The sequence below is a fragment of the Onychomys torridus genome, chromosome 12 (assembly GCF_903995425.1).
Source record: "Onychomys torridus chromosome 12, mOncTor1.1, whole genome shotgun sequence".
Classification (NCBI taxonomy): domain Eukaryota; kingdom Metazoa; phylum Chordata; class Mammalia; order Rodentia; family Cricetidae; genus Onychomys; species Onychomys torridus.
In genome coordinates, this window is record NC_050454.1 from 24,877,114 (window position 1) to 24,899,831 (window position 22,718).

The window sequence follows — 22,718 nt, forward strand, 5'->3', positions numbered from 1 at the left end:
TATTTGTTTGCAATGTGTTATTGAGCTTTGCTAATATTTTGCAAAGGACCTTTTATATCTATGTTCCTGGGAATCTTTATTTTCTGGGAAGATTTTTTTTGTTGCATATTTAATTTCTTCCTTTAGGCTTATGCAAAATGCCAAATTTGTTTGCATAAAGTTATTCACTGTATTTTCTTACCATTTTAATGTGTGGGAGCTGTTGGTACATGTTCCTTTTTCATTTCTTCTGCTTGTAATCTCTAGTTCTCTTGGTTCCAGATGAGTCACTTTCATTAATCTGTGCAAAGATTGAACTGGCTTTCATACCTTTGTTTTCTTTCATGTGTTTTTTTTCCCCACTTCTATTATTTTCTTCTACTACTTTGGGGTTTTCTCTTGCTTAAATTTTTGCTCTGACCATAACCTCATTAATTTTCACTTTTTTTTCATTTCTGAAATAAGCATTTACATTATACATCTCAAGGCTAGAGAGAATACTCAGTGGCTAAGAGTGTTTGCTACTCTTGCAGAGGATTGTTCCCAGCGCTCATTTCAGATGGTTCACCACTGCCTATCACTCCAACTCCATGGGAGCTGATGTCTCAGGCCTCCAAGCTACCTGCATTCAATGTGTGTATATACCCATATACAGACATATGCACATAGTTAAAAATAAAATAAGCCTTCAAATTATAAATCTCCATATAAACACTGCTGTGGCCTCCTTCACAGATTGTGGTGTGCTATACTTACCACTCAATTCACAATAGTTTCTCCACCAAAGCTTAACTAGCGTACTGTTATTAGTAAAAATTAGCTGTCCTAACAGCTCAAGGTATCGGGACACCTTCCCCTCCAGGGCTGAGCTGACTATTGCAGCTCTAGCTGCCAGAGCTGTCCTAGAAGTTCAAGGTGTCGCCTGACTCCTCAACAGTCAGGATACCTTCCCCACAGAATTGCAACACACTCGCCTACATTTACATGGTACAGTTAGGTTTTGACATATTTACATGTAGTGAAATGATCAAATAAAACTCATGGACATGCCCTTCACATTACAGACTTGCCTATTTCTTACTGTGAGAATGTTTAAGATCACTTTTTGGGCCACTTAAAACTACCCAACCAACTACTTTAAAATTTTTTTTTATTTTATAATTTAATTTAATTTTACATATCAGCCACATATTCCCCTGTCCTCCCTCCTCCCAGCCCCCCCCCCCCCATTCCCATCTCCTCCAGGGCAAAGACTCCCCTGGGGATTCAGCTCAACCTGGTAGATTCAGTTCAGGCAGGTCCAGTTCCCTCCTTCCAGGCTGAGCAAAGTGTCCCTGTGTAAGTCCAAGGTTCCAAACAGCCAGCTCATGCATTAAGGACAGGTCCCAGTCCCACTGCCTGGGTGCCTCCCAAACAGTTCAAGCTATTCAATTGTCTCACTTATCCAGAGGGCCTGATCCAGTTGGGGCCTTCTCAGCTATTGGTTCATAGTTCATGTGTTTCCACTAGTTTGACTATTTGTTCCTGTGCTTTTTCCAATCATGGTCTCAACAATTCTCGCTCATACAATCCCTCCTCTTTCTCAAAGATTGGACTCCTGGAGCTCCACCTGGGGCCTGGCCGAGGATCTCTACATCCGCTTCGATCAGTCATTGGATGGGAGTTCTAGCATGACAGGGTGTTTGGCCATCCTATCACCAGAGTAGGTCAGTTCTGGCTTTCTCTTGACCATTGCCAGATACTATTCACTATAATCACCATTCTTTATAATAGTCATGCAGAACTTATTTATTCTAATTTGAACATAATAGGGGTTTATAGTTTCTCTTAAGATTTCTTTGACCCATGAACTCTTAAGAAGTCTGTTGTTTATAACTTGGGGATTTTTCTAGATCTCTTAAATTTTTTTCTAAGTCATTGAAATGGAAGCCCATCCTCTATGACTGCAATAATTTTTAAAACAGTCCCATTGCAGTCCAGCATTCCTGATGGTGTTCTTCCTTCCTGGGCATGAAAACCTTATACAGGAAACAGCTTCTTCCTTGCAGTTGGGTGGACCGTTTAATAATTCTGATCCTACAGATGCGACAAAACAGTGACAAAGCCATGGCTAAATTACTCGTCCCTCAGCTGCCTTCACAAGATAATGAGAACACAAATGGGAAAAATCCTGAACACCCGCCTTACTACTCAAAGAGTTTTGCCTTACATTCACTTGGGATTCTAGACGGTGGTAGAGAAATGAGGGATATGTATATGTTAAGCCACTGGGATTTGAGGGTTGTTTGCCATTGTATTAAAGTCTAATATATTCTGATTAAAACAGAGAAAGTTTGAGTCAGAACTCAGATTTTAGAACTCTGAAACCTATCACTTTTTGTACCATTTTCCCCTTTCACTACATGCACAGGAATCAGGGCAGTTCTAGTAATAGCCAGAGAGACAAACGGGAAAGAAAGACTCAGTGAGGTTCAGCTCGATGTGAAGACTTTGGAGTGACATGAGTCATTCTCCTTCCTTCATGGACTTACTTGAGAAAGACTTCACAGGGACCGCCCATGTGCCTAGCATAATGCTTGACATTAGGGATGCATAAGAAGAGCAGTATTATAAATAACCACTGGCCGTTCAAGTGGGAGGGAGACAGTACAAACACTGACAGATTTCTGCAAGATGCTGGTACCTAGGAATCTGGAGTGAGTCATGGATCTTGTTATGTAAGCTGGGCTTTGTGGTTCATGGTGACACTTTGTTATTGGTTTCCTGTGACTTTCAGGCCACTGTGATGGCAGATTAGCCTAGATTAGTTTTACAGACAGTATGGCTCCTTCAAGGCCTGCCTATCCCTCGCTCACCTTCTGGCCTCAAACTCATCTAGCCTTATACTTCAAGTATTATAGAGGAAAAATGTAAAAAATCCCAGAAGAAACCCTCCTCTGGCAGAAGGAAGAGAACATAGGCAGACTTACAAAGCTGTAACCACCATGCAATTTAGGAAGTTTTAGGGCATGTTTAATTTTTATTTGTGAACAAAGAAACTTAAATCCAGAGAAGGTCAAAGGATTGATAATATCACCAAGACAATAAATGACCAAGCCATCATCAATCCTGCCACTCAGTACCACTAAAGTGTATTCATGTTTATTTTTATGAGCTAAAATAAAAACATAAGAATTGAAAGTTAGTTTGCAGGAAAGTTTATAGCAATCTAAACACTTAATCATTTTTTTCTAGCAACCATTATTGAGTTTAACATAAGTATTGAGCACAACAAATGGGGAAGACAAAAATGGTCCTTTTCTGCAGATGGGCTGTGAAGCACTGCTGTATGTTGCATGATCTCTGAGGGAGTGTCTCCCTGGATGTCCAGTCTGGTCAGGCTGGCTTAGTTACTTCTCTCTGGTCAGCTGTAGTACCTGGAGTCCCTAGCATAAATAGAACAGTGCTAAGTCTCTTCTCTATTCTCCATCCCTGACTCTTGGTCCCAAAGAAATGATATTTCTATTGAACTATAGAGTTTTGATTGTGCCTCTGTGGTGATAATTATTCCTCACTATTTTCTATTATAGATTTTTGTGTACATGTAAAGTCTAAGTTATTAGCCCCACAGAGGCCATCCATTGTATCTTGTGCCTGTCACAAGTAAGCTAAATAAATATGACACATAGATTGCACTTAAAATGTGTTTATTTTTTTAGACTCTACCATTTCTTCAAATGCTTATGGCAGGTTGTAAGCCATAGTGAATCTGCTCTTTCTTGAATAGACCATCCTAGAATCTCTATGCAACCTCAGTGACATTTCAGTAACCACCGTTCTATTCAGTGCAGAAGAGAAAACCTCTAATCAAGCTTAGTCCTGAGATTGACATTCTGCTTTCTCTCCTTCCTCCTTTGATGGGTCTTAATAAATTGTGATTATTACCAATTTAGAAGAAACTCAGTCATCCCAACTTTGGACAATAGAACTTCTTCCTGTTGTCTTCAAGTCCCTTTGACATATCCCTAGTGACTCCATGTCCTTGCTTTACATATGTGTAAGGGGAAAACTCTCATTTTTCCTCTGATCTTACGTCACAATCAACACAGGATTCTATGTGATTTCTTATCACCCATAAATAAGCAATTTTCTAGAGGAAAAGGGTGAGTATCTCTTAATTCAGTTGACCTTTGGCATTACCTACCTTGAGACTGAATCAGATGACACAAATTGTGAGCTCACTCTTCAAGTTTTCTCTTGCTCTAGTCAAATACTTGTCTTTCTGACCCACTGAATATAAACCTTATAACTCCTTTCTGTCAGGTTTGGTTGAGTCTCACAGAACTCAAGGGAATACTTTTACGGTTTGTTGTAAAGGACATTAAAACACAAGTGAGCAGTTGGTATGCTCTCCTCTCTAAGAGTGCCACCTACAAGCACTTCCATGTGTCTGCCTATAAGCTCTTAACTCCCTCTTCCCTTCCCTTCTCTTCTTCTCCCTTTCCCTCTCTCCTCTATTCCTCTCCCCCTTTCTCTTATTTTCTTCCTAGTCTCTCTGTGAGACATTCTTTCCTAAATCGTATGGGTCTGGACTCCTCAGGCATGAATGTCTTAGAACATCCTAATCAGTTAAGGGTAGACCAGAACTTTTTAATGATCAACTTCAAGATGGAAAGGCAGGAGAAATTAGAATATCTGTGACCCATTGTGAAGAATAGGAACTATAGTCTCAATGGTCTTTGGAGAGATTAGTGGAGATGGGTCAGGAACTGTGGTTGAGATTCAAGACAAATATACATAGTATGACAAAATGGTTTATTTTGTAAATTTTTCTTCAAGATTTGGGTTAGAAGTCTTTTCAAGAAGCTAATTTTTGGTATTTTTGTTGTATTTTAAGGTGGAAAAGGTGCACCAAGACTGTAATCTGCATGCCAGAGATGACAGTTACTCCTGAGCTGATCACTGTTCTGAGATTCCTTCACTTGACAGAGCATAGCAAGAGCTTCTCTCTCCACTTTCCTTTTCTCTCCCAGTCTATTCTTTCCTCCCCTTTTCTACCCATTTCCCAACTATGTACATGTGTGTTGTGGAATATTCCTTTACACTGTGTGAACATCTGTCACTGTGATTAGTTTAATAAAAAGCTACATGGCCAATAGCTAGGCAGGAGGTGTAAGTGGGACTTCTGGACAGAGAGATCCCTGGAAAGAAGAAAAGTCACCAGCCAGATATGGAATAACCATGATAGACATAACAGAGATGAGGTCCATGGAAGAATGTAGATTAAAAACTATGGGTTAGTTTAAGTTATAAGAGCTAGTTAGAAACAAGTCTAAGCTGAGGCTGAGCTTTCATAATTAATAATAAGTCTCTATATCATTTTTGTGAACTGGTAGACCAAAAAGAAAAGTCTGTCTACACATATATATGTACATGTTAAAGAATAAATTACTTACTACCTCCAATTCAAGTTTAGCAGTGAAGGGTAGGGCCTACTGAATCCCTCCTCCATCCACACCTTGTTGTTGATTCATTACATGACTCCTCCATCCACGTTCTTGGGTAGATTCATTACATTCCTTTGCAGTTGAAACATAATTGTGTGTTGTCCAGAAGATGACATTTCACAGCCCTTATCTCTCTGTTGCAGCTTTTACATTCTTTCTGCTCCCACTTCTGCAATATTTCCTGAGTCTCAGAAGGGATGGTGTAAATGTCTTGTTTAGGATTAAATACCCAACTGTCACTATTCCTGACACTTTTTGCAGTCACATATTTCTCCATTCACTGAAGTTTACCGAGAAGAGAGGCTTCTCTGATTAAGGCTGGAAGTAGATAATTATCTGTGGGTACAATTATATATACCTACAGAAGAAAGTGTCAGTTTGAATAAACCATAGAACTAAGTTCCCCAGTATGGCATATGACCTTCATGCATTGTATTTTTTTGAATATGCTTACATATAAGTATAGATTCAGTTTTTTTTTAGAGCTATAGCTTTAGAATGTCAGAGGTCTGATGTTACGTGTTTTAAAAAAATTCCTCCAAAATACATTGAGTAACAATGGGAGCTAGCTTAGTGAAAAATACCATATTAAGAATTTCTTCCATACTTACAAATTGACCTAGGCTAGCTCTTACTGAAATGGGAACAAGAGGCTGCAGAGCCCAGTGCTGAGTAAATGTCCATGGTTTAAACATTCATGGCTACATCATCCTAGTAGATTCAGAAAAGGCCTTTGACAAAGTTTGATATCCTTTGTGATAAACATCCCTGAAGAAAGTAGGAACTGAAGGAACATACCTCAACATAAAGTGTATAGATAGCGTTGCAACAATGGGGAAAAACTAAAAGCATTATCTCTAAAATTAGTAACAAGATAGGAATGTTAAATCTTACTGGTTTTATTCAATGCATTGATCGAGTTCTTAGGTAAAACAATAATGTAAGAGAAATAAAAGGTATGCACAGAGGAAAAAAAGTCAAAAATTATCCTTATTTATGGGTGACATGACCCTATAATTAAAGCACCCTAAAGATTCTACCAATAGACTATTAGACTTGACAGTCAGTGTCAACACATTGGGATACAAGTTAACATACAACAAAAATGAGTGTTTTTCTTTTTAAAGATTATATATGTATATAATATAGTGTGTGTGTGTGTGTGTGTGTGTGTGTGTGTGTGTGTGTGCATGTGTGAGTGTGCTTGTGTGTGTGTGCATGCACAAATGAGTTTCAGATTCCTGGAACCAAAATTAATAGGTATTTGTTAGCTTCCTAATGTGGGTACTGGGGTCAGAATTCTGGTCTTCTTTATGTCAGTAAGAAACACACCGAGAAAGAAATCAGAAAAATAAATTCTACTCAAAATAGAACACCCAGGAATAAATTTAAGCATAAGGATGGGAAGCCTCTATAATGAAAACAATAAAATACTGAAGAAGTCACCAGAAGATGGAATGAAGATGGAGCATTTATGGGTCATCAGAATAATACGGTTAAAATGATTGCATTATCAAGAGTGAAAAAGTTTCTTTAACACATGGTGTAAGTGGCCAAGTGGTGGGAGCGCACGCCTTTAGTCCCAGAACTTGGGAAGCAGAGGCAGGTGGATCTCTGAGTTAGAGGTCAGCTGGTTATAGACTGAGTTCCAGGACAGTCAGGGCTACACAGAAACTTAGTCTGAAAAATCCAAAAGCAAATAGTACTAGAAAACTGGATGTCTACATGCAGAAGAATGGAATTGTGCAGAGTAAAAAACCCTCAAGATCAAAGGACTTAATGCAAGACTTGAAACTTTACAACTACTTGTAGAAAACGCAAGTTAAACACTGCAATGTCTATAGAGATAGGCAGCGCCTTTCTGAATATTAGCCCAATAGCTTAGGAAGTGATAGCATGAAATGGCAAATGAATTTACATCAAATTGAAAAGCTTCTGCATCAGCAGAGGAAACAATTATCAGAGTGAAGAACTGCCCACAGAATGGAAGAAAATCTTTGCCATCTATTAATTTAATAATAATTAATTTAATAAGGGAATAAATATTTCCAGAATGCATAGAGAATTAAAACAATAAGCCCCAGAAGAATGAATAATTCAATAAATTAATTCACAAATTAATGGGACAGACAGTATTCAAAAGTGGTAGCGATGGCCACTCATCCTAATCAGATTGACTGTCATCAAGAAAACAACAGAGGCAGGTGAAGCTGGTTGGGGGAAGGAAGACATAGACACTGCTGGTTATGGTGATATTTTATTTGTACTGAAATGTGATTTTATTTGTATATTAATAAAGTTGCCTTGGGGTCAGAGCAAGCCATAGCAGAAGCTGGGCAGCGGAGGTGCACGCCTTTAATCCCAGCACTTGGGAGGCAGAGCTAGGCAGGATTTCTGTGTGTTCAAGGATACAGCCAGCATGGTGACACACACCTTTAATCTCAATACCAACCATAGAAAACTGGAGGTCTGTACAGACAGTCAGTGACGAGGAGGTCATGTGGTTGGGTTTACAACCAATGAGAAGGCAGAACAGACAGTCTATTAAAAAAAAAAGAGAAAAACATAGGAAGTAGCTCTCTTGCAGAGAGGAAAGACAGAGCAGCAGTGAAGGGTAAAGTTTTCAGCTCTCAGCTATTGCTCTGACCTCTTGGTTTTTAACTCTGCAATTGGCTCTGTGTTTCTTATTTAACAAGATGGTTACATCTACATTTGGTGCCCAACATTCGTGGTATGAATTCATGAAAAAGCTGCTTGCCTGTGGCCTTTTGGGCCCCAGCTCAGGCCCGAGCTACACTGGGCCAGTTGTGGTGGCACACTGCTGAAGGAGGCTGAGGAAGGAGGATCTGGAGTTTAAGGCCATTCTAGGAGGCTTGCTAAGGAGAAGCTTCGGCCAGTGACTGCTGCTCTGAGTTGTAGGCTGCTTCTCATTGTGTTGGTGACTACGGTGATGGTGCTACCTGGGACAAAGGGTTTACCGCTGCTTGTTCAGAGAAGAATTGCCTGGACCATCATGTTACAAGAAAGCATCGGCAAAGGTCAGTTTGGAAAAGTTTGGCAAGACAAATGGCGAGGAGAAATTGCTGTGAAGATATTCTCTACCGAGAGACAGACATTTATCAGACTGTGATTGCTCCAAACCACAGAGGAGGCACCAAAAAAAAAAAAAAAAAAAAAGTCTTCAGAAAACCATGACCATACCTAACAGTGACTTTGAAATCTTCAAAAGGATGATGGGACCCTGCAAAGATGATTCCACAAGGACTATGGTAAAGTCATTAAACTGATTAACATCACGGAAAGATCAACTTTGGACTACAAACTGCTTAGGACAATTTTGAGATGGCTAGCTGAAATGATCCAGCCTGACAGACTACTTGAACAAGGACTTAAAACAAGCCCTGCACTTTCTCATTATGCAGTGGCTGGACAAATGATACAAGACTTGACAATTAACCCAAAAATTTTCTTTTCAGGATCCTCTAAAGATGGAAGTAATTTTAAGAAAATGACGCCCATATTCCCAAGAGGTGGCATGGGAGGTTTTTGGTCGTTTAATGAGTTTTGGATATTGCCATTATTTATAATGCTTGGTTACAAGTTGTTAATTGTTAATGGCCAGGAAAAAAGCTGAACAAGGAGATTAGATTCAGAATTTTTGTTTAAAAAGAAAAAAGAAAAGAAAGAAAGAGAAAGAGAGAAAGAAAGGAAGGAAGGAAGGAAGAAAGAAAGGAAGAAAGGAAAAAGAAAAAAGAGAATATAGATAGGAGGTTGATCATAGAATCTACTCTGAGAAAAAAGATGAAGAAATAATAGGATAAATGGGTAGATGATTGAATCTACTGTAAAAAGAAATAGAAGATATAAAAATGATAAAAGGTAGATTACTGAATCTATTGTGAAAAGAAAAATACTTTTAAAAAGGAACTACTTGTTTTAAATAGGATAAGTAATGAAAATTTTTTTGTCTGAGCTTATCAAATGTTACTGGACTGGACATTGTTATACATTAATGGCATTGTTTATCTGAATCTGTCAAATGTTAATGGACTAGACATTGTTCAGGTATTTATTGCTTATAGTTATTGTACTTTTGTATATAGTTTTTCTTATATTAGTTATAACTTTTTTCCTTTTTATTAAAATAGAAAAGGGGAAATATGGTTCATCTACAGCTGGTGGACATTTAAATTAGTGGAGAAAATTTAGAAATAGGTATGGCATTCTTAAAAAATTAAAAATGATCAAGAGTAAGACTCATATTTTGTGTGTGTGTGTGTGTGTGTGTGTGTGTGTGTGTGTGTGTGTGTGTATTCCATATGAGCCCACTATACTGCTCCTGGGTACATGTCCCAAAGAATCAAAAAGATTATAACTGTATATCAATGGTTATTTTGGCATTGTTCACAGTATCCAAGGCATGAGCTCAGTCTAGGAGGCCATCAATGTAAATGTATGAACAGATAAAACATCTCTCTTCCTCTCTCTTCCCCTCTCTCTCTCTCTGTCTCTCTGTCTCTCTGTCTCTGTCTCTCTGTCTGTCTCTCTCTCTCTCTGTCTCTGTCTCTGTCTCTCTCTCTCTCTCTCTCTCACACACACACACACACACAATTTATATTGAACAATAAAAAAGAATGAAATTGTGTCATTTGCAGGAAAGCAGATGGAACAAGAAAGCATCGTAAGTAAAATAAACTAGACTCAGGTAGACAAATACGTTTGGTTTCACATGCAAAGCTACATATGTGAAATGAAAGAACAGGGACCATTTGAGAAGAGGAAGGGCTAGCAGTGGGGAGTTGGGCAAAGAGAGGGGGTAATGAGAGCTGAGTATAATCAAAGGACATGATATATGAAATGTCATAATGAAGCCCATTATTTTGTGAAATTAATATGTGTTAAAAATAAGAAAGGCCTTCCAGAGTGCAGAAGCCTAGACAAATTTTTGGCTAATTAGGAAATTTCATGTAGTGTTATGGAAGGCTAGTTATTTATCAGTGGACATCTCTGTCTCCTTTATGCCTTTTTCTGAATAGGTTTTGTGTGTGTGTGTGTGTGTGTGTGTGTGTGTGTGTGTGTGTGTGTGTGTGTGTCTGTGTGTGTCTGTGTGTTTCCTAAAGACTGGAAATGTCATATTGACATTTTACCTTGAGCTGAAGGTTGCTTTCTATTTAATGTGCCGCAAAGATGCATCATTGCTAGCAAGATGGACAGAAATTAATTTCACTATTCTTGTCTGTTTGGAATGATGTGGTATTATGCATAGAGGTGGGAGATTTATGAAGAATAGAAATTTGTTCCTCTTACTTCTGGAGGCTAGGAAGTCTAAGATAAGGCACCGGCAGATTCAGTGTCTGGTAGGGCTACTCCTTGCCATATCCTTGGCAGCAGAGAGGGACAGGCCGGTCATCTCTGAAGCTTCGTTTGCAAGGTGTTTGGTACCAATTGCCCTGGAGGCCCTACTTTGTATTAGTATCTCTATGAGAGCGAAGCACCAGTATTTTTAAGATTTTTAAGGGTATCAATATTTTAAAAATCTAGCAGTTATTTTTATTATGGGTCAAAAATACTAGCCAGTTAGAACTGATAACCGCTGTTCAAGAATTTGAAGTTTATTTTAGGAGATCAGTTGTTCTAAAGGTGAAAATGCCTCACATTACGTTTTATTACTGTAAATAACACTTCACTTGGGAGTCAAAAACTGATTACCCAAAATTTTTAAAGACTGTGATGGATCTGTTGAAGCAATGGAGTGTGTGCCTTATCTTTACAGGTCATGGAGCCACACAACACAGCATGCAGATCTGACAGGAAGGGATCATGCTTTATAAGTATACTTCTATTACATTAGTGAAGTGAGGTGTCAGTGTTCTCCTTTGTGGAAGGGAGTGTGTTCTTCAGGAGGGAAGTGTATAGATATCTTATGACTAGAGGAGTGAACTGTGGTGGAAACTGTGTTGCTCTTCTTCATAATGAAACCTAGACATTAATTTAGTACTTCTGGCTGGTCACAAGTCCATTTCCAACCATTCCTTGTAGAAAAGTGGGACCCGTGGTTAAATCACACATGCTCAGTGAGTTTTAGGTATCAGATTTCCAGAAAGTTTCTTTAATGACTGCTGCACAGTGCCGAGGGCCGCCATTTCTGTCTTTTGCCTCTTCCACCTAACAGCTCATACAAGGTCCCTGGATCTGAGGCCATGAAAGCACCCTGGAGGATGGATCTCAGAGTCAAGATGGAGAGTAAAAAAACAGTCAAAAGAGAGAGATTACTGACCAGGGAGGAGCCTCCAGATCGGCCCCATACTTGCTATTTCTGAGTCTCTATTTCATTTGTAAGAAACAATTTTCAATCCTATGTGGCCATCCCTGCTTTGCATTTATTCCACTGTCTACAGCTGAACTTTATCCAAGCTAACAAAAAATTCAAATGACACTATCCTAATAGTCCCTACGCTGGTCATCAGTTCTACAAAGGAAGATTGGAATGAACTATGGGATGGCTTCCTTACTTGTCAGGTACCTGATCTTTACAGACGATCAATTAGGTCCTGGAATTCCACACCTTCTATTGCATTTCCTCGTTCACCCACTCTGTGTCTCTGTCTCTTTCTCTCTCCCTTCCTTCTTTCCTTTTTTCCTTTGTCTTCATTTTAAAAATGACTTTTTGACTGAAATACAATTTTATCACTTTCCCCTCCCTTTCCTCATTCCAGCCCATCCTAGTTACCCTCCCTCAAACCCGTCCTATTCCCCGCCTTTATCATTGTTATATACATACACATGTATGTATGGATATGCACAAATATGTATTTGTTGGTGTGTATACAATTTCACGGCTAATTAGTTTTATTGAGCAACCAATAACGGAGCTCTTGCCTGGAAGGGTAATTTTCCTTCTTCTAGGAGTCAGTTCTTTATCTAGGGCCGGGACCCCATGATATTTCCTCCTACCATGTTAACATGTTCAATGATATTGGCATTGTTCTGCCAATCATCTGAGAGATTATTTCACAACAGAGTTCCTAGTATTCTGGCTCTGACAATCTTTCTGTCCCCTCTTTCTTGATGTTCCGTAAGCACTAGATGCAAGAGCTGTGATGCAGATGTATCCATTGGGGCTGGTCTCCCCATGATCTGTTGATCTCTGCATTGTGTCCAGTTGTGATGGTCTTCATTTTCTGTAAGGAGACACTTCTTGGATGAGGGGTCATAGCCTCACTTATGGGTGGGTATAAAGATGAATTTTAGAACGTAGTAATAAACGGTAGTCCAGCAAGGTGCAGGTAGTAGGTTCTTTTCTAAGATCCAAAACCTCACTAGTCCTAGGAAGTTGAATAGGTTTCCAGTACAGGGCACGATTTCCCTCCTGTTGAGTGGCCTTCAATCAAGTTAGGCAACTCTTGGTGGCCACTGACAAATGAGTGTCAGTTCTTGCACCTTTATGCATATCTTGCCACGCTGCCAATTATTGTGGTTCATAGGTGGTTAGGGATGTTTAATTGCTTCCTTCCATTGGCTGTTGCATAGTATTTTCTGGAATAATGGAAGAAGCTAGGTTAAAAATAAAAAAGCTTTTAGGTTAGATCCAGATATAATAATCCAAGTCCCATATCTTAGGTGTGTGTTAGGGAACCACTGTCAACTCCTAAGAGGCAGCCAGGGGCTATATCTATAAATAGTATTTCATAAGTTACTTGACTGACAATCATTCTAAGGGATGTTTCTCATGCCTTGTACTGGGGTTTTGTTACTCTCTGGTTCTTGTGAAGAGCACTGTTAGCCCAAGTGACATCCTACTCTACAGATACTTGCTTAGCAATGTTTATTGCTGGCCTATTCACATTTGCTAGGAATAGAAACAACCTAAATGGTGAATGGATAATAAAAATATGGTTCATATACACTATGGAATGGTATTCAGCTACAAAGAAACATGAAATATGAGTAAATGGATGGAGCTAGTAAAGATTATATGGAGTGAGGTACCCCAGACCCTGAAAGACAAATGCTGCATATTCTCTCTCATCATGTGAGTATAAAACATGGCGCATAGCAGCAGAAACCAGGAACATATACAGTGACTGTAGGCATGTAGTGGGGTGGGGCTTGGGAGGCATATGCAGGATACAGGTGATATGAAGAGGGAAACAGAGTAACAGGCAGGCTCCAGCTGTGGAAAAGGGTGGAAGGTAAGTAGCAGGAGAGGGAGGGAAAAGGGATAAATAACACCAAAGTTGTTTAATAAAACCTCAAGGAATCATGTTATTTTTTATATTTACCTAAAATTATGCATCATATAACACACACACACACACACACACACACACACACACACACACACGTTGAGAAAAATTGCACAAAAGGTTTGTATGCACACACATTTCCTCTTGACTCACATAGACTGTTTGCTGAGAATTGGACATTTACTGGTAATTTGGGTGGTAAAGTACAAAATAACATCACTCACTCCAGGACATTTGTTGTCATGGCAACAGATTACCACAAATTTAGTGTCTTAAAATCTAAGTATAGTTTCATAACTTACTAGAGCTTAGATACCAAAGAGAATCTTACGAAAATAACACTAAATGCCAGAAAGTTGATTCCCTGGAGATTCCATGGAAACATACATTCTTCCCGTCTTTCAATTTCTAGAGGGCGTTGGTGGCCCTAGATCTGTGGCTTCTGCTGCCCAGTGCCTGTTCCTCCAGCCCTATGTAAGAATATATGCCACTCTTATAAGGATTGTTGCAAGCTCATCATGCCTACCTGAGTAGTTCAAGATAAATTAACCTCAATATCCTTTATTTTTTATTTGTAATTGATATAAAGTGAGTAATTTTTTTTTGCTTTCATGCATAATTTACTTTTGTTGTTCTTCCGCCTAACCTCTTCCCATTCCCTCACTGATCCCTCTAATTGCTCTTCTCTCTCCAGTGTTTTTCCCTTTCTGCTTTTGTCTCACACATGATCTATTACACTCCTCTTTACTTCAACACTTCCAACTCAGTGTCCTATACTCACAATCATATCTACATAGGCACACATTTAATGTCATCATTTCCAGATATATCCATTTCTTTTGAAAATTGCATTTTCCATGGCTGAAAAAGCTCCACTGCATATGTATTTTCTTTATCTATTCATCAGTTGATGGACATGTGAGCCCATTTTATTTCCTTACTATTGTGAATACAACTGCAATAAACAAAAATATGCAAGTATCTCTGTGATAGAGAATTCTTGGGGTAGATACTCGCAGCTACCGCTATGATAGTTCTATTTTTACATCCTTGAGAAAACTCCATCTTGCTTTAAGTTCACATCTGTAAAGCATATATATATCGAGAGAGAGAGAGAGAGAGAGAGAGAGAGAGAGAGAGAGAGAGAGAGAGAGCGAGAGAGAGAGCGAGCCATGTGAGGTAGCAGGGGTTCAAGGTATTTAGAATTAAGATACATGCACGTATGGAAGGCTTTGAATCGGCCCATTAAATATCTCTAGATTTCTTGATTACAAATCATCCAGAGAGGGGTTTTTATAATTTAGAAACAACAGAAATGGGTAGGAATGTATACTTTAGAGAAAACTTCAATAAATCAAAACCTACTATTAAAGTACTTTCTTTCCAGTACTTTAAAAACAAACCACACTGGCTATCAAGAATATTTTTTTTAGTGTTCATTTCTTCTACCTATCAACTCTACTTTGGGGAAGTCACCTAAAATACAGTAGAGGAAAATGCTTATGTCAAACATTAGAAAAATGAAGCATGTTACAAACAGAGAAGTTTTAGGTTCATAATATGTCAAGCTATTCAAATGTGTGCCTGTGGAGAACATGCTTTCACTTAGAAAGGTCTACAACAAGGGCAAATTTGTGTGGGTAAATTTTGCAAGGGGTGAAGGAGCATGCTACTCAGACCTGGGCTTTCTGAGTTTTTTTGCAAATTGCATTTGTATGATGTAGGTGGACGGTTATTTGAGTTTGTTGGTATGGACCTCAAATAACACCAAAGGTTAACCATGGCTAAAGTTCAACCAGGGCACTGCTGTGGCTCTGCCAAGTGTTAACATTTGTAGGCTTGTATTTCTGAACCATTGGCTAATGATAAGCAGATGCTGCCCTGAGTCCTGGGGTAGTCCCTCCAGTCTTGGGTTCCCTGGGACCTTCATTATGATCCTCCCCTCTATTGAGCAACTAAAATGCCCTACTTCCGGCTTCTAAGAAGCTGCTCCAGTGCTCTTGATTTCATGTGCTCTTACTAATGCCTCTCCTATACTGGTTAATGTATATTTATCACCATCCCCTGTACTCTTTCTGAGTGAACGATCAAAATTTTTGATCTTCTATAGTCTGCAAAAATAAAATAAAATAAAAAAATAAACCCCCACATCAAAACAAATCAACCAACCAAGCACACAAATAACCCTCCATTTCATTTTGCACTGAACTGCTGTCATTCATGTGTTCTCTTCCTCATTGTAAATCCCTGCAGGTGCTGGAGATATGGCTCAGTTGATGGAGTGTTCAATTAGCATTTCAGAAATTCTGGTTTGGAGCACCATAAATAAGGCATTGTGGTCCAGGCTTGTAACCCCAGCACTTTGGAGGCAGAAGAAGAGATAATAAGAAATTCAAGGTCATCCTTGGTTACATAGTGAGTTTGGGGCCAGCCTGGGCTGCATGAAATTCCACCTAAAAATAAAACAAAATGATAACAAGAAGATCCCATGCCAAGATAAACGTGATAGTGTATGTAGTGTAGTTCTGAAAAGCACACTTTAATTTTCTTTCATTGAATTCCCACTATGCTCTTAGGTACCCTTATTTTTATGGTTAAACTATTATGAACTATCCATGTTTCTATTTTTATGTCTGTTTTGCACATTGGCTAATATTTAGTTTATCTTGAATTGATTGATTCAATCATATTGCTTTTACTTTCTTTAATAGCTTCCTACCTCCTATAAAACAGATGCCTGTTGTGAAAAATGTTGCCTTTTGAACAAAGAATGAAGGGACATAGAATAAAATACTGTATGTTTGATATTGGCACAGTAGCATATTAAGAGATGCAAAGAAATGGTCAAATATGCAAAGGTTTTATCATAGGGAAATTCCTGTGGGGGGAAAAATGGGAAGTAGGAGAACTATTCAGTCACAGTGCAAGTTAATTTCAGGTGAAGGAAAATAGGAAGTAGTGTGAGTGTAATGATCCAAGACTATTATGCAAAGCTATATTGTAAAGTCCATCAGAGAGTCTTGTATCTTCCAGGAATAAGCCTACTTAGGCATCTTTGTTGGGTTTAGGACAAAAGCAGTGATGAATTGTCAGAGTCCAGAGACTGGAGCCTCTTGCTCAATTACAACCCTTATCCTTGGAGATACATTATAATACTCTATGTTCCAGGAAACTTCCTCCCCCCAAGGCTCTTGTGGCAGAATAATGTCATGGCTTCAGACTCTTGTATTTTGCTGAGATCTCAAAGCTGAGACACATCAAAGCGTATGCATGTCCACAAAACTAAGAGAAGAAGTGTGCTCATCAGTCATAATGTTGATTTCACAAGGAGAGCAATGAAATAAAGATATACAATGATCAGGTGGAGGGAGTGGATGGAGAGTATGCAGGGAGAGACAGTTGGAATTGAGGAGTATGGGAGGTGTGTGAAAGCCTTAAGCAGTGGAAACTTTCTGGAATCTATGAGGAGGACCCTAGTGAGGACTCCTAGTAATTGAGGATACAGAGTCTGAAAAAAAGTCAGCTATCTTTAGTAGATAGACAAGGCTTCCAGTGGTGGGACTGGGTTGCATTTGGTTGAGCTGTTGGCTGAGGGGGTCCTGTGGAGGTCCCTAAACAACCTAGACTTATGATAGGACAGAGGAGGATCAGGATCAATCCCTGGTGCACGGGCAGGCTTTTTGGAGTCCAGTGCCTAAGGTGTGACACTTTGCATAGCCTTGGTGTAAAGGAGAAGGCTTGGATCTGCCTCAGCTGAGTGTGCCAGGCTTTGCTGACTCCCCATGGGAGACCTTGACTTGGGAAATGTGGGATTGGGGTGGGTTGGGGGAAAGACTGGGCAATGGGAAGAAGGAAGCGGGGAGGGGGGGTGGGGGGGGGGGGGGTAATCTGTGGTTGGTATGTAAAGTAAATAGAAGTTGGGGATTTAGCTCAGTGGTAGAGTGCTCATCTAGTAAGCACAAGGCCCTGGGTTTAATCCTCAGCTCCCAAAAAAATTTTTCTTAATAATTAAAAAACCGTGTTACCAGGGGCCCATTGTTGAAGACCACTTCCAGTTAGCTCATTGAATGTAGAGAGGTAGAGCTGGTACCCACTTGGAATCTTCACCCCTGTATTCTAATCCTTTTGGCACAAGAAAGTATTCTATAGGCTACAGGAAAAGAAATCTGGACACCATCCCGTTCACAAAACCCTTGACAATCTGTCCTGCCTACATGATATACTGGGACAATGGTGGCACAGAACTTGTGGGAGTGGCCAACCCATGTTCAGTTTACCTTGAGGCCCACCCTACAAAAGAGAGTCCTTTCTCTACACTGCCCAGAGGACTACGAACCCGAAACTGGATAGCTCAGAGACCTAGGGTAGAACCAAACACTACTGGGGGAAAAAATCAATGAAATGATTCCAACGAATCTCTACTGTACTCAAAGATTGGTGCCTTTTCCAGTCATTGTCAGAGACGCTTCCTCCAGCAGCATATGGGAGCGGGTGCAAAGACCCACAGCCGACAATATGTGGACAAAGAGTCTAATTTGGAGGTCTCCAACAGGTCCTTCCCCTCAGAAATTGGGAACTCCATGGAAGAGGCAAAGACTTTAGGAGTCAGAGTGCATTGAGGCTGCAAGAACAACATGGCCAACTGCATCAACCTAGTTCGCATGGGGTCACAGAGACTGAAGAGGCCTGTAGGGGTCTGCATCAGGTCCTCTGCATATATATTTGCTGTTAGCTGGACGTTTTCGTGGGACTCCTGACTGTGGGAGTGGGTGTGTCTCTGACTCTTTTGCTTGATCTTGGGACTCATTTTCTCATATTCAGTTGCCTTGTCTGGCCTCAATATGAGGGCTTTTGCCTGTCTTATTGTAACTTGCTATGCTGAGTTTGTTTGATATCCAATTCCTCTTTTCTGAAGAGGAATTGGAGGGGAAGTGGATCTGGGGAAGAGGGAAGTTTTGGGGGAGCTGGGAGGAGAGGAGAAAAGGGAAATTGTGTTTGGGATGTATTATATGAGAGAAGAATCTATTTTCAATAAAAAATTGTTTTTGTTTTTTTTAAATCAACATTAGGCATGATTTAATTAAAAAATACAAGTCTATAACAAATACACTTTACACATGTGCATAGGATGTAAGAGAAGCCATGCTTTGGAGATACAAAGAAAAAAGATCCAAGACAGTTAAAACTTTCTGAGTGGGATGAAAGGAAAATGCATGTAATATAATCTTTTAAAACATTTTATGTTTAGATTTACTATTTTATGTGTATAGTATTTTGCATGCATGAATATATGTGTACCATGTGCATGCCTGATGCTCAAGGAGGCCAAAAGAGAGGACATCAGAAGCCCTAGAACTGGAGTTATAGACAGTTGTAAGCTGCCATGTGAGTGCTGGGATTGATTCCCAGTCCTCCAAAAGATCAACAAGTGCTTTTAACTACCGAGCCACCTCAACAGCCCTTTGTTTCAGGTATTGTGGTAGGTGTTTTCACATATATTAAATTAATATAGGTAACACGTTATGTCTCTAGTCCTCATACCAACCTTCCACATGGGTGTTAATATCCTTGTAGATATTATGTAATTTCTGCATTCTAAATTCCAAACACAGAGACTGGAATCTTCAGCCTTGCTAAGGAAATGCCTCATTTTAACTCTTCATTGTGTTTTGTAGAACACATCTTTTGTACTGGTTTATTGATAACACAATTAGTAAAGCAATTAACATTTGTATTTATTTTCTATCCCACACTCTGTGCCCCCATTTTCCTTAATTCATTCTTAAAAAAATAAGAATTCTGTTGGAGATGTGTGTAAATATGATGTAATTTGTGTTAAGATACAATAGTGAATAAAATAGAAGAAACATAATGTATACAAGTCTGTTGGTAAAATTGCATACAATGTTCTTGGAATGTGGTGTGTGTCTGTGTGTGTGTGTGTGTGTGTGTGTGTGTGTGTGTGTGTGTGTGTGTGTGTGTGTGTGTGTGTGTGTGTGTGTGTGTGTGTATGTTTCCACATTCATCAGTGCTTGGCTTATTAATGCAGTGCATCTTGTTATCTATCTTTTCCAAATAAAAACTAATCATTATTTGAGGATAATTATCGATACAATTGCTGATCACTATGCATAATCACCTCAGTTAACCAACCAGCTGAAGAGTAGTTATTATTACCGTCTTTATTCAACAAAGTCAGTAATAAAGGTCTGAGTGGATTTGGTTCACTGGGAGCAGATATTGAAATGACTAGGAATCCACATCTGTGTAAAGACAGAGGTGATTCAGGACAGGGGAGAAATTAAACTGTGGTGCAGGCCTGACCCAGCAGCTTTCCATTTTGAGTGAAAATAGCCAATGCTTTGTATACTTCTCTTGGCCCATTGTTGCATTCAGGGTGTCAAGAACAGAATGACTTTGGGTAGAGTACTTCTCAATGGAGAACACACTGAGGGAGTTAATGTCTGAGGCTCGTGTTAACTGCCATCCCCAGAGCAGTAAACACATCTATAGAGGACCATCTTGTAGGGCATCCCTGGGTCTACCTCGGGTTCTAAGAATTTAAAAAGCATGACATCTAGTGAGTGTCAAATATTTGATACCACATCTCCAAAGTTCACCAGTCCCAGCAACAAGTCTATTTCTAACCATCCTTTCAATGGAAAGGATGTGTCAGAAGCATGTTTATATCTTTTTCAAAATTGCACTCTGGCCACAGCTTTGTGGGATCTGAATTCAGTAGGTTAAGTGAAGGGTCGGTCTAGGAATCAGTCATTTTCTAACAAGTACTCAGGCTGATTGCAAAGAACAGTCATGTATAGATGCCTCTGCTAGCAAGAACGTTAGTGAGGAAAGCAATACATTAGACTGAGACCGGTTTTAGATGTGGGGTGATGCTATGGAGTATTATCTGGGCGCGCATTAAAAAAGTCATGACTAAGAAGGGTCTGATGTTGTCTAACATGATTGTATCTAAGTTTGTGACAGCTGGTTTTCTGAACACCTGGATGAAGTACTACAGAAAACAAAGTTGCTTTATGCTTCACAACAGTAACTGAGTCAGCAAGTAAGTGGGATAATTACTGTACAAGCAGCTCCTGTTTGTAAAGATAATTTGCACTTTGCCAAATTCTATTTTACTTTTTGTCATTCAACATAAAACTAGCAGTTTGGGTTCTAAAGTTTGTGTTTTAAAACTGGTCCCAGTATGCAACGAATCACTTCTAAGAATGCAGTAAACTCTTTAAATATGTGCATTGACACGGACATTACAATTTCCAGACCAAAGGATGCATGATTACAGTGGGATGGTTTGAGACAAAAAGCCTAGCTACTGGATAAGTTATAAACACAAAGCAAAACTGACTTGTCAGTGAGCAATGCATTTCTGAATCTGGCTTCTTTCAGTTCTTTCCTAGAATAAAAAGGAGAGTGAGACTCCAAGGCAAAGTCTTGGCTAGTAGTGCCCTCAGTATTGCCAGACACACTGAGAAAACCATTACAATGGACATTACTTAAAATCCATTAGATGTTTGTAAGACTTTTTCAAATTTTATCTATTAAGTATGGACTCTTTTTTTTTTCCTTTTTCTTTTTTCTTTCCTTTTTTTTTTGAAACAGGGTTTCTCTGTGTAGCTTTGAGCCTTTCCTGGAACTCACTCTGTAGCCTAGGCTGGCCTCGAACTCACAGAGATCCGCCTGGCTCTGCCTCCTGAGTGGGATTAAAGGTGTGTGCCACCATGGCCTGGCCAGTACGGACTTTTATATGACAAAAGAAACCATGAGGCTGATGGTTCAGCCAGTAAAATGCCTGCTGTGCAAAAATGAGGACTTTAATTCAAATGCCCAGAAACCACATAAAAGGCTAGATACAGTGATATGTATTTGTAATCCCAGTGCTGGGGAGTGAGTGAAAGAGACAGATGGATTCCTGGAGTTCATTTCCAGTTCACTCTCGTCAAATCGATGAGCTTCTGGTTCAGTGAGAAGCCCTGTCTACAAATATAAGGTGGAAAAGGACAGAGAAAGAAACCTGATCCATGAACACGCTCAGGAGAGTGCACACAGCATGTCCACACATCTACATGAACACTTAAATACACCACACACACCAAAAACAGAAGAAGCAGGAGCAGGAGGAGAGAGAGAACAGTCCCCAGGGTAGAGAATGATGAAAGTCTGTATTTGACAGGCTTTACTTCTGGTTGAATGATATCTTGAGCTTTAGATGATTCAAGACTTTTCTTTTAAACTTCTCAGGCCATTTTGGAGGGACAATGAACATTGCTTTAACTGCCACAGGAATTGTGCACCCCATTCTTAACACGAAAGAGGAATGAGTGGTAATACTCCATAAACACGGTGCTTCCTTGGCCAGCAGTGCAGCTTCTAAGAGCCCTGCAGACTGTATTACCTGGTGTGCCTGGGGTACATGGATATCAATACTGGTTGGCCAAGTTTCTTAAATTTGGGAGCAGTGTGTTCATTCATGTTTGTATCTCCAGCCACTGTGGCTTATCTGTTTGAATAAATGAATACACAATACACTGGAGTTTGGCCTTGGATGGATATCACCAATCTTTGAGGGAAAGATTTCTCAATTTCTCCCAATGACTACAAATGCAAAAGTGATCAACATCAAGCTTTTACATTTGGAAAGTACATAAGTTCCTGTTGTTATAAGCTAGTGATTAAACGTGGGCTGGGAACCCAGAGATACCCCCCCCCACACACACCCTCAGCTATCTAACGTTCTTGCTAAATTTAGAACTTTCCCATTTCTTACTTTACTGCTTAATCTAGACAACAACCACACAAAGCATACCCAAAATGGAAGTTTCCTTTAATTGATATTCAAGATCTCATTTTGATTAGAACTTTAATATTTAGAAAGAACATGGAGACAGCACTAATGGTGAGTGTGTTCCATTGATAGTCATCTACAGACCAAAGAAGGCCCTGTCTTTTTCTGTTGGTGAAGTGCATCCTGTCACTCATTTTCTCCATA